This window comes from Trachymyrmex septentrionalis, unplaced genomic scaffold (genome assembly GCF_001594115.1).
Source record: "Trachymyrmex septentrionalis isolate Tsep2-gDNA-1 unplaced genomic scaffold, Tsep1.0 scaffold14, whole genome shotgun sequence".
Taxonomy (NCBI): Eukaryota; Metazoa; Arthropoda; class Insecta; order Hymenoptera; family Formicidae; genus Trachymyrmex; species Trachymyrmex septentrionalis.
In genome coordinates, this window is record NW_017304543.1 from 2,116,997 (window position 1) to 2,127,440 (window position 10,444).

At 35.2% G+C, this 10,444-nt stretch overlaps 1 non-coding gene across 1 annotated transcript; it reads left to right on the forward strand.

The window, feature by feature from the left end:
- Window positions 1-10,276: 10,276 nt before the first annotated feature.
- Window positions 10,277-10,350, forward strand: Trnan-guu. The gene has a single exon. It is a non-coding gene; the product is annotated as a tRNA-Asn (tRNA).
- The last annotated feature ends 94 nt before the right edge of the window (window positions 10,351-10,444 follow it).

Consider the following 10,444-nt stretch of genomic DNA (forward strand, 5'->3'; position numbering starts at 1 on the left):
GTTCCAAATCCATAGAATTTGTTATATCAATTTCATTATATCTAACAGAAATTCTCTACTACAACTAATAATGTGCAATTTATAATAATGCAATAATTGTAATAAAAAATAGTAGATAAATTGTAATAATAACTGAATCATATGATTGTGATTCTCATCTTCTGCAAAAAATGAAAGAATTATTTCAAAGTGGAAAAATTAAACAGATAAAAAATTAGACTATTCTTATAATAAATTATGTGTGTATGTGTGTGTGTGACATTAAAAATCAAAATTCGTTCGATTGTCATTAGGAACACAAAAATAGCTGCACGGTTATAAAAATAAAATGATATACTTGTTCGCTTGCCGCGAGATTTTCTCGGTTTAAATCACGACTGTCACCGGGCCGCGACAAAAACGACATTAAGGACGGCTAATCTACCGTAACCGCGAATACACAACGATGCCGATATCTGACAATGTGTTGGTATCTCGTCGACACTCGCTAATGGGTGAGGGCCACCGTTGCACCAGCACTTTCGCTCCGGAATGTTAACGGGCCTTTCTCGTGTCCCCGATGCATTGGCGGTTATCGTTTGAACTGCATTATAGATTACGCGCGGTAAGGCAATAATAATTGCAATCATTATGCAAATATCCAACCGCCCCTCGTTACACGCCGAGGTACTTTATCCGGCTAAACCACTACCCATTCTCCACCTTGTAGATATAGCGTAGGTATCCTTTTTTCCACGGCTATGCCGGCAATTTGAAGTGTGCGCGATGCATTGTTGCGGATTATTTGAACGAAACCTTTGAGCTACAAAGAATGTTCTCTCAGTGAAGTGTTATGCATATTTTTTTATTACTTCTAATAAAGTTTCAGACGAAAGAAAGTTTTAAAAAAATACCGGTTTCACATATGTTTCGCGAATAACTTTGAATAATTCCACAGATACTTTTTTTCTATGAATATACCCCACAAGAATAAAAATCTTTTGTTTTTTCAAGAAAAAGAAAGTCTCAGAAAGCCTAAAATCAAATCATAAATCATTTATTCATTTCGACAGAAAAAAAAGACATACGTTCACTCGACTTGATAAATTATTTTTGCTCGATATTATATTAATCACATAAATTTATTTTCTAATGGAACAGTGTCCGAACAATGGACGCGCAATTATAGGAAAAAAAAAAGAGAAAATAATAATCGAAATTTTTCCGTCCTAATGGTTCCGCAGTGTACCTTCGACGTGTCCTCCGCGACAGAATCGTTCGTCGAGGATAAATCGACACGCAGCCATGGGCCATTCGTCCCCGTCGGCAAAAACGCATCTGTCCATTAATGTTTCGTATTCCCGTAAGATACGGCCCCTGAGACGCGATTCATTTATATAACCCTGCGCGTACATGGCATGCCAATACCCGATCGACCCCTCATGATCGTTTGTCATTCCCATACGTCCACGTGCACATACGTGATGCCATACTTCAGTGGCGACAAAAGGCGTTCTTGCATTCCGTGAATAAAGCAAAGTTACGAGCATGTACGTGGTTCATCGCGTACGATGTACGACACGTGTTCGTGGAAAAATCTACAATGAACGTAGAAAGTACGAACAGTAAATCCAATGGACAAATGTAGAGTGCATCCAAGAATTACAACCACAATTCAGGCAATATTTAATAACTTTTATTGACAACTACAATTTGATCTTTTGTCTCAAATGTTCGTTTCTATCAATACAAATTAATCTTGATATTATTATAACTTTATTTTTATCTTCTTCTAATTCTAAGAATTAGAAAAAGATAAAGAACAATTAAATCGAGTTTAAAATTTTAATCTGCATTAAGAGATAGAAAAAACGCAAGTTCTTTATTCGAGCCTCAAAATAACAGATTCGACTTCATGAAGTTTCATTGAGGATGTTGGCAGCATTACGAATGTAAATTAGTATCTAGCAATTAGTGTTAGCTACGACGAAAGAAGTGCTTATTCTAATTAAGTTGCACGACACAGATGAGTATCACAATCGCGTTACTGATCCGAATAGAGAGTTCACGCGCACCCTAACTCGGGATGCTCCCCGGCGATACATTTGCAATAAAGTAATTAGGCTCAAATTCGCCAAGGCGTCGGCGACAATTGATATGGAGCGACTCGATCGCATCGACCGACTTGCAGGAGCACTCGCGCTTAATGAGATCGGGCTGCGATAAGACGTGAAACGAACGCACTTCCGGACGTGTTAGCCGGTTATTGCTGTGCTTTGTTCCTGATTTATGCATGCGTGTAGTTCTTCATCCTCGACTATCTGAATTCGATTCATTAGCGAGAGCGCTCGTCGCATTTCCAATAGGTGGACCATAAATTTCGTCCTTATCTACTTTGTTCGTCGTGGGAGTTCTACAAGCGTGTGTGTCGACTTTAATAAATTGAAAAATCACGCTATACTTCGCGACTAGGATCTCCGAGGTAATATGATTCCCTGACTTACGACGGCCCGTTATCATATCGCGGTAACGAATATACTCCATTACGTGACAACTGTGTGCGTATAAGATAGCAAAGAGAAGAGAACGGGGAGGAAGGAGAGCGGGTGAGAATCTACTATATAAAATATATTTAATCAGGATCGTCTCGTAATTAGGGTAAAACATTTTTCAACCACACGTGCCTGCCTAATAAAGATCTAGATACGTCGGGATGATGTGTGATCGACGGATTTCACGCACACGTCGAAATTTTATTCTCAATCTGTTCATTAATCCCGCAATACTTAGCTATATTACTTTTTTTGCGGCCAATAAAAGTCTGCTTGAAATTAATTTTTAGTTTGCTTTTATTTAATAAGAATAAATGTGAATGATCACTGCTATAATTGCATATCAGTATTAATTAATTCTGTTAATATAGAAAAATCCAATTAATTCTATTCTATTAATCAATATAGAAAAATCCTTTATTAATATGAGTTGTATAATAATACGAAAAGCTGCTGTTATGTGCGTAAATTTTTATTATGTTTATTACAATACGAATTTTGCAATAATTGAAAGAAATAAGTTATAATAAATTAATGTTTATTTTGTGTGTAAATGAAATCAATAATATTTTCCGAGTCACTTTCCGAACGAACGTTAAAGTGCGGAAGAACTCGCCTAAAAACGCTCTCATATTTTTCCATACGACCGAAATAAATATATGCGGATATGTCGGAATTTCGTTGGGACAGAATGAAGGGGGAAACAGGCAGGCAGACGTGCCGCAGTCAGATAGCGGAAGTAGTAGACGACAGCTTCCGATGGACCGCATTGTGTACGAATCGCATGCAAAATGTAGGAGCCAAATATGAATACGCCTCGACAATGGCATCCTCCGATTTCGTTTCTTTCGATCGTATCTCGCGTAATCGTACAGAACGATGTTCGAGGGGTACATAATTTTTGAATGGCAAAGTTGAATCTCCCCGTCATCGTAATCGAACTACGGCGAAATGTGATTTTCTCACAAAAGACGTGCACAATTGCCATTTCCGAAACAATTGATCGCTACTTATCTACAATAGTGACAAAAATAAATATGATAAATAAAACAAACAAAATTAACATAAGATATAAATAAAAACAAAATATATATATATATATATAATATGACAAGAGCAATTCATATAAAGAAGAGGACTGATCTTTTCAATTATCTTATCCTATACATGATATCCATTATTTTTTTATACTACTAAAATATTAATTAATGTTGCTGGCTTTTTGAAACTCGCGATATTGTTTAATTACCACGATATTTTCCTTCTTTCGCATCAGATTTTTTTCCCGCGCTTGCAGAAGACAGTCTGTCCAAAGTCGTCTACATGTGACGGTGTTCAACGGCAGTATGTATGGATGGCGGGTGATTCTTTAAGCGTGAAATAAATAACTCGGAGGGCTCGGCCGAAAACGTGACGCGAGCCAGTTTTCGGACCCTCCCACGTCACGTTAACGAGAAAAAACCAAGGGAGCACATTTTAACGTCAACAATTAAAAATATTGTACATATATTATCGGGCTCGCCTCTTTGCTGCGTATAGCCGCGAGGGTCGTCTTTGCTCATCTTTCACGATTACAAACTTGTTTTGGGTACGCTCGCGACCGTCGTAATTATAGCAGGCACACGTACGCGACATTATACACGTTGTACACGTATGTGACCACTGTGCGTAGAGCAACATATGCTACATCATGTTTTATATCTTCAACAACGGAAAAAGAATGCTCTCCATTCTTACGGTACTCGTACCTATCCCTCCCTCGTCTGTGAAAATAACAATATACCGCGTATGAATGCTGAATTAATTCAATACACAAACATACGTAACACCTAAAAATTCAGACAATATTATAAAGTATAATAATAATTGCTTACGTTACATCTACTTCGTTCTAATAATTTTAAAAAAATAATAAAAAAAATTTGATTGCTTCATCGTTCATTTTAAAGTTGAAAAAATTCTATTTTTTCTATTGTCGTCGATTAATAATAAAAAGTAAATCCATAACTCTCTTGCTCTGTAATTATAACGAATGCGAATTGAAAATACAAGAAATTGAAATATTTGAAATTGAGATGTTTATTGTGCTGGGCCGAACTCTAATAGCATTACAGCATAGATTATCAACGAATGCAAGTTTGCCCGGCGTTCATAGAAATACCGCGTTTTCGTAATTACGCGCGTTTTTCTCTCCTACGAAACGAGCTGCCCCCATCCCTCATTCCAGACAGGGCTCCTCATCGCCAACTCGCTCTTATCTTGATATTTTTAGGAGGGCATTTTCCAGTGCTGCACGTTCTTTTCATTTCATTTAAACGGCGAACGGGGAGGTAGGACCGCTCGTTCAGCGCTCTTGCAACGGATAGCGCTACATTTTCATTAAGGCCGTTGATTTATTGGCATAGTTAGCCCAGTCGACCTCGTTACAGCCTTCCGAGGAAAACTAAGAATTGCTCCTCGACAGCTTTTCGGCACGTGAAAACCTATAAACGTTTATATAAGCTGCGATTCCGGTCACATTACAATGCAACTATTTATTACGTCAATATTATTTTTTCTTCAAAGTCGATATATTTATATGAAAAAAAAAAAAAAAAACAGATTGTTGTGCATATAAATATGTCAAAAGTCGCTTTTAAAAGCGAAGTCATTAATTAATTTGGAATTTTGCTAAGTATTGTCATTTTCTAAACGCATGCTACCTTACTTGTTGAAATTCCCTCGAACTTTTTCTAAATTTATTATACACGAAAAGAAATTATAAAAAAAAGAAGTTAATAATGAGAAGAACAAAATCAATATCAGTAATAATTGCGTCGAAAACGACGCAAGCGCACGTCAACACTTTATCTTTATTCAACTAGCCACTAGTATGTCGACTAAATTTAGAAGATCCAATCTCTGGGAGAAACCCGAAGAAACCAATTGATAAATCGAAGAGCTCCGAAAATAGAGCAATCTGTGGCGAAGCCAACGGAATTTTGCCAGCGGCTACCAGACGCAGGCACCATTTATATAACGTAAAGGATAGCGGAACAGAAAGGATTCGCGAAAGGTGGCGGCTAAAGGGAAGACGAATCGACGACACCACCGTGCCAACCCGCAACTGACATCTTCCATACGTCAAAGCCTTACTGACTCGTCTTTCAGAGCCTCCGAAAATGTTTCACCTTCGTATCTGGATTAAAGAGGGTGGCGAAAGATATTTTATCTTCTCCTCTCATATACAGAGGAACGAGGCATATCCGAAACGCTGAATAATTAACTTAGTTAAAGATGCTTTTATATATGTATCCTTACAAAATTTTACCATTGTTCTTAATTTTTTATTAAAGATGTTCAACACAGTTACCTTTCTTTCAAATTTACGTTATTAAAGCTGATTTTCTTTCATATATTATTAATTTGTTGTCCATGCTAATGTGAATTTAGAATAAAAATTATCAAAAATTACAACTTACTTCAACCAAGCGTGATTTTCATCAAATTTTTAATGCTTTAAATATTTTAAGAAAAAGGAGATATATGAATCGAACGTACATGATTTATCTACGTACATGATTGTGAAACATGTCACATTATGAAACGTAATGATCATGCTGGAAATTGAATCTTACAGAAGTAATCGCAATCGTAATACACATTGAAACTTTTTACCCTAAGATTGCGTATCAATCTGAACATCTTCCAGAGGATAGCGCCGAAACCATTTCAGGGAATCCCGATTGCTACCGCATGCGGGCGCGTTTAAAGTCGTACTAATTAACACGGCAGCGATTCAAGATGCCGGCCGTACAGTGGGATGGGAGAGAAGGAGGAAGTCTTAAGGCAGCGTGTTCTCTCCGGGGAGCCAAGTGTTAGGAGAATTAACAGCAACCCCTGATCTTGGCCCTCTATGCTATCTCCCTAATAATAAACTGGTAATTCCCAATGCCCCTATAAGTTACTCCCTTTCAACGCCACAATGACCTACGAGTGCCAAGACGTATTGTCTACCGGGTGTTCGTGATCTGTTTTGCCGTGCTCTTCATTCTATGGACCATTAGTTGATTGAATGAGAAAAGTGAGCCAAGAAACATGGGGAAATGTCATACTTGTGAAATCGAAACAATAACCATTGTTATGTCATGATTATCGATACTTGTAATGATCTTTCTTTAATATTGTATTGCTTTCTAACTGCAAATTAATTTTTCAGTACTTATAAAAATCTTATATCTTTATAAAAATATTATTACTATTAAATTATTTGTAAGTAACAACGTAATTAGCTTTATTATTTTATAAGCTTAATATTGTATTCTAAAAATTTGTTTAATCATTACTTCATCAAAATAATAAATTAAATTACATCAAGTAAAATGGAAAATAAAACATAAGAATATGTTTAGTACAAATGTAATTATAGTGCAAAATACAGAGATGCATAACTGATCCGTATATAACTGATATATATTTATAACAAACCGGAATGTTATGACTAAGATGATTAATAAATTCTGATGATTTCTTAAGCAAACAAATTTGCTAAATCTCAACATTGGTTTACCCGTAATGGAATATTGATGATTACCGGTTTCGCATGCGTTCTCTCTTCCGGGCATTTAGAGAAACTTACCCCCGACCGGACGTTAATTCGCACTTTGAATGAATTCATCATGATTTCAGCGCAATGCTCACCCGTTACATCGTTACAAGTTCGGTGTATCCTAGAACGTGCACACTTTCATCATAGACACCCACCATAGCCTGTAAAGTACCGTGCTTTCCGTACCGGGAAGGGATGGAAAACACGAACAAGAGAGATGGAGCGGATGTTGGTTACAGGATAGAGAGAACGAGGGATTGTAAACTTCCAGGAGGAAGCTCAACCTCTCGACGGGAACCAGTTAGATTTATGGCCATAAATTCCTATCCAATAAGAAGCGAGATCCATGTATTCTCTAACCGTAGATATATACAAGTACTCGGTCTCATGCAACAAGAATTCTTTGATAATTAAAAAAAGCCTCAAAGATAACAACACGCAATTGCAGAAAAAAACTGCATGCCTCGCGGAGATATAAAAGAGAACATAAAATAATACATAAATATGAAAAAGAAATTCTTTTTGCAACAATAATAATTCATATAATATCACTACACCATATTGCCAACTAATTGTAAGATCAAATATTATTGTTAATTTCTTTCAAATATCTTTACGTATAAAAGCGATTACACATATCTCATTTACAGATATCTCATCGCTTTTATAGTTAATAATTTGAAAAAAAAATGCATAATTCTTGGATATCATAATCATAAATTATGTGTAATATTTCGAGTCATATTTAGCATTGTATTGCCTATAACTACCCTAGTAATATTAGTAAATTATATGCGTACATGCTTGATAAATCTAATTGCTTCTCTGGGAAGAGGCACTAAAAAGCAATGAGAAGCGTCTTATTACAGGCAAAGGATATGTTCTCCTCTGTTTCGCGCGGATATCTGCTACGTAGATTAGGAACGAAGGGGACGGTAACAGTGACCGATAAATTTCGCGGCGACTGTCTCTTACTTGTGTAATTAAACACACAATTTAAACAGACCGTTAGTGTCACCATAGCCGAAGCAGAAGGTCTCCTTCCGGTGGAGATCTTTAAGAGCGAGTCTTGCGACAATGGTGTACACCAATTTACGAACAAATTACTGAAGTATTGATCGTTTATTCTGTCAATAATTGGTTATTTCTATGGTCATGGACCAATTCATGAAAAGAAGAAGTTTGAAATGTCTTAAATTTAGCTAGATAGAAATTAAAAAATCAATGTTGAATAATAAAATATTACATAGAAATCTCAAGCATTATGAGCAATGCTTTAAAAAGTCTCGACAGTCTAGCAACAAATTACATAATTATTTTGTCCAACCAAATTATCAAATCTGCATTAAGTTAAATTTTTAGATACTCTAACTAACAAAAAATTTATTCATGTATGATAGAAATATTTTACCTTTCTTCGTAAGGAATACTTTGTCGAGACAGATTAAATGTAATTGAAAATCTGCTCGTTTAAAAAGAGAAATTTAATTTGACTTTCATTCTTAAATGAAAAGAAAGATTTAGTGAAGTACCTTTTAACTAAAGAATTAAAAAATTCAATTGGACAAATCTGAAAATAATTATATAGAATATTTAAACTTAACGAAAACTGCTGCGAAAAGTTTTCACATTCTAGCAATTAGCTTAAGCGTTCTCCACATTATTTTGATATCTACAATAATAAAATTATTTAAGATCTGTATATCTAGCTAAATCGTTAGATACTTTAGCAAAATCATTCTTTCCATATGAATCAATATACCTTAAATTCTTCCAACTCTGTTGAAAAAGAAACAACATTATTTCAACGATTATTTTCTACAACCTACATATTATGCACCTAAACGGAACATACGTTTTCATGCTGCATACATATAACGCTCTATCATCCTAATTACAGTATTATTGTGATGACCCGTGACATATACCAGTCGAACATCTGCAATCCATCGTGAGGGATAAATCACCTTGGGACCACCCTCCAATCGCGTCTCGCCCATCGCCTTGCATATAGACAGTTACTAATGAGCCGACCCCATTTAATTAACCGTATATGGTTCCGATGTGAATGTGCCGGACTATTTCCTGTTACGTATACGCGCGTATTATCGCCACGCACAACCCACGACTACGACTATAACAAATTTATTACAACGCGAGTGATATTTCATCGCGGCCGCTTTCTTGCGTCGACACATCTGTTCGATTTGTATCGTAGCACGTCGCAGCTCTGTACATACATGCGAACGTGTGTTTTGTTGATAGTAGTATTCTAGAAACAGAGAAGTTAGCGCAATACATTGTCGGCCGTTATCGGAAAATGAATTGCAAATCACTTCGCATGCACCAAGCAATTTATAGATCTCACCAGTATATTTACTCTCGTTTTTAACATAAAAAGATAATAAACCGAGTACTTTAACCCTTTTTTTTTTCTAATAATTGCGACTCTATTAAAGTTTTAATCAATTTATGTTCATCATTAAGCTTATCAACAAACAACGTTTTGCATGTACATTACAACTTCAAAATTATCTTAATGAATAATTTTGGTTTGCTAAATATTACTATTAATTCATAATAAATGTGTTAATATAAGATAATAACGAGATAATAAATACATATGTACTTGCGATAAAAAATGTTAGATAAGCATATACTCATATCTATATAACTAAGAAATAAAATAACTTGAAGAGGATTTATGTTCATTATTAAGCTTATTAATCATCAATATTTTACTATTATATTAATCTCAGAATTACCTTAAATAAACCTGGTTTGTCAAATATCACTTAATCAAGCCTTGTCAAATATCATTACTTCATATACAGCATATGCACTTGTGATTTAAAAAATATTAGAAATATGTGTATACATATATATCTGTATATGTAGGTATAAAACTAAAAAATCATATAAAGAGAAGATTTATGTTCATCATTAAGCTTATCAATAAATAACGTTTTGCTACAATAATGTCAAAATTACCTTGTATGACTCTGATTTGTAAAATATTATTAATAATTCGTACTATAAGATAATATATGATACAAATTTGTGATAAAAAAATGTTAAAAATATATAATTAAAAAATAAAAATTATATAAAGAGAGGACGAAGACCTTATCGTTTATTAAAGACGCACCAGTCAGCGGCCTCCGTGGCGCAATCGGCTAGCGCGTTCGGCTGTTAACCGAAAGGTTGGTGGTTCGAGCCCACCCGGGGGCGTTATATTTTGCATAGAAATTCTATATATGAATGTCATTTTATCACATACAAATAATAACGACTAAAAGCGAATTCTGAAAATTTTCTGAAAACT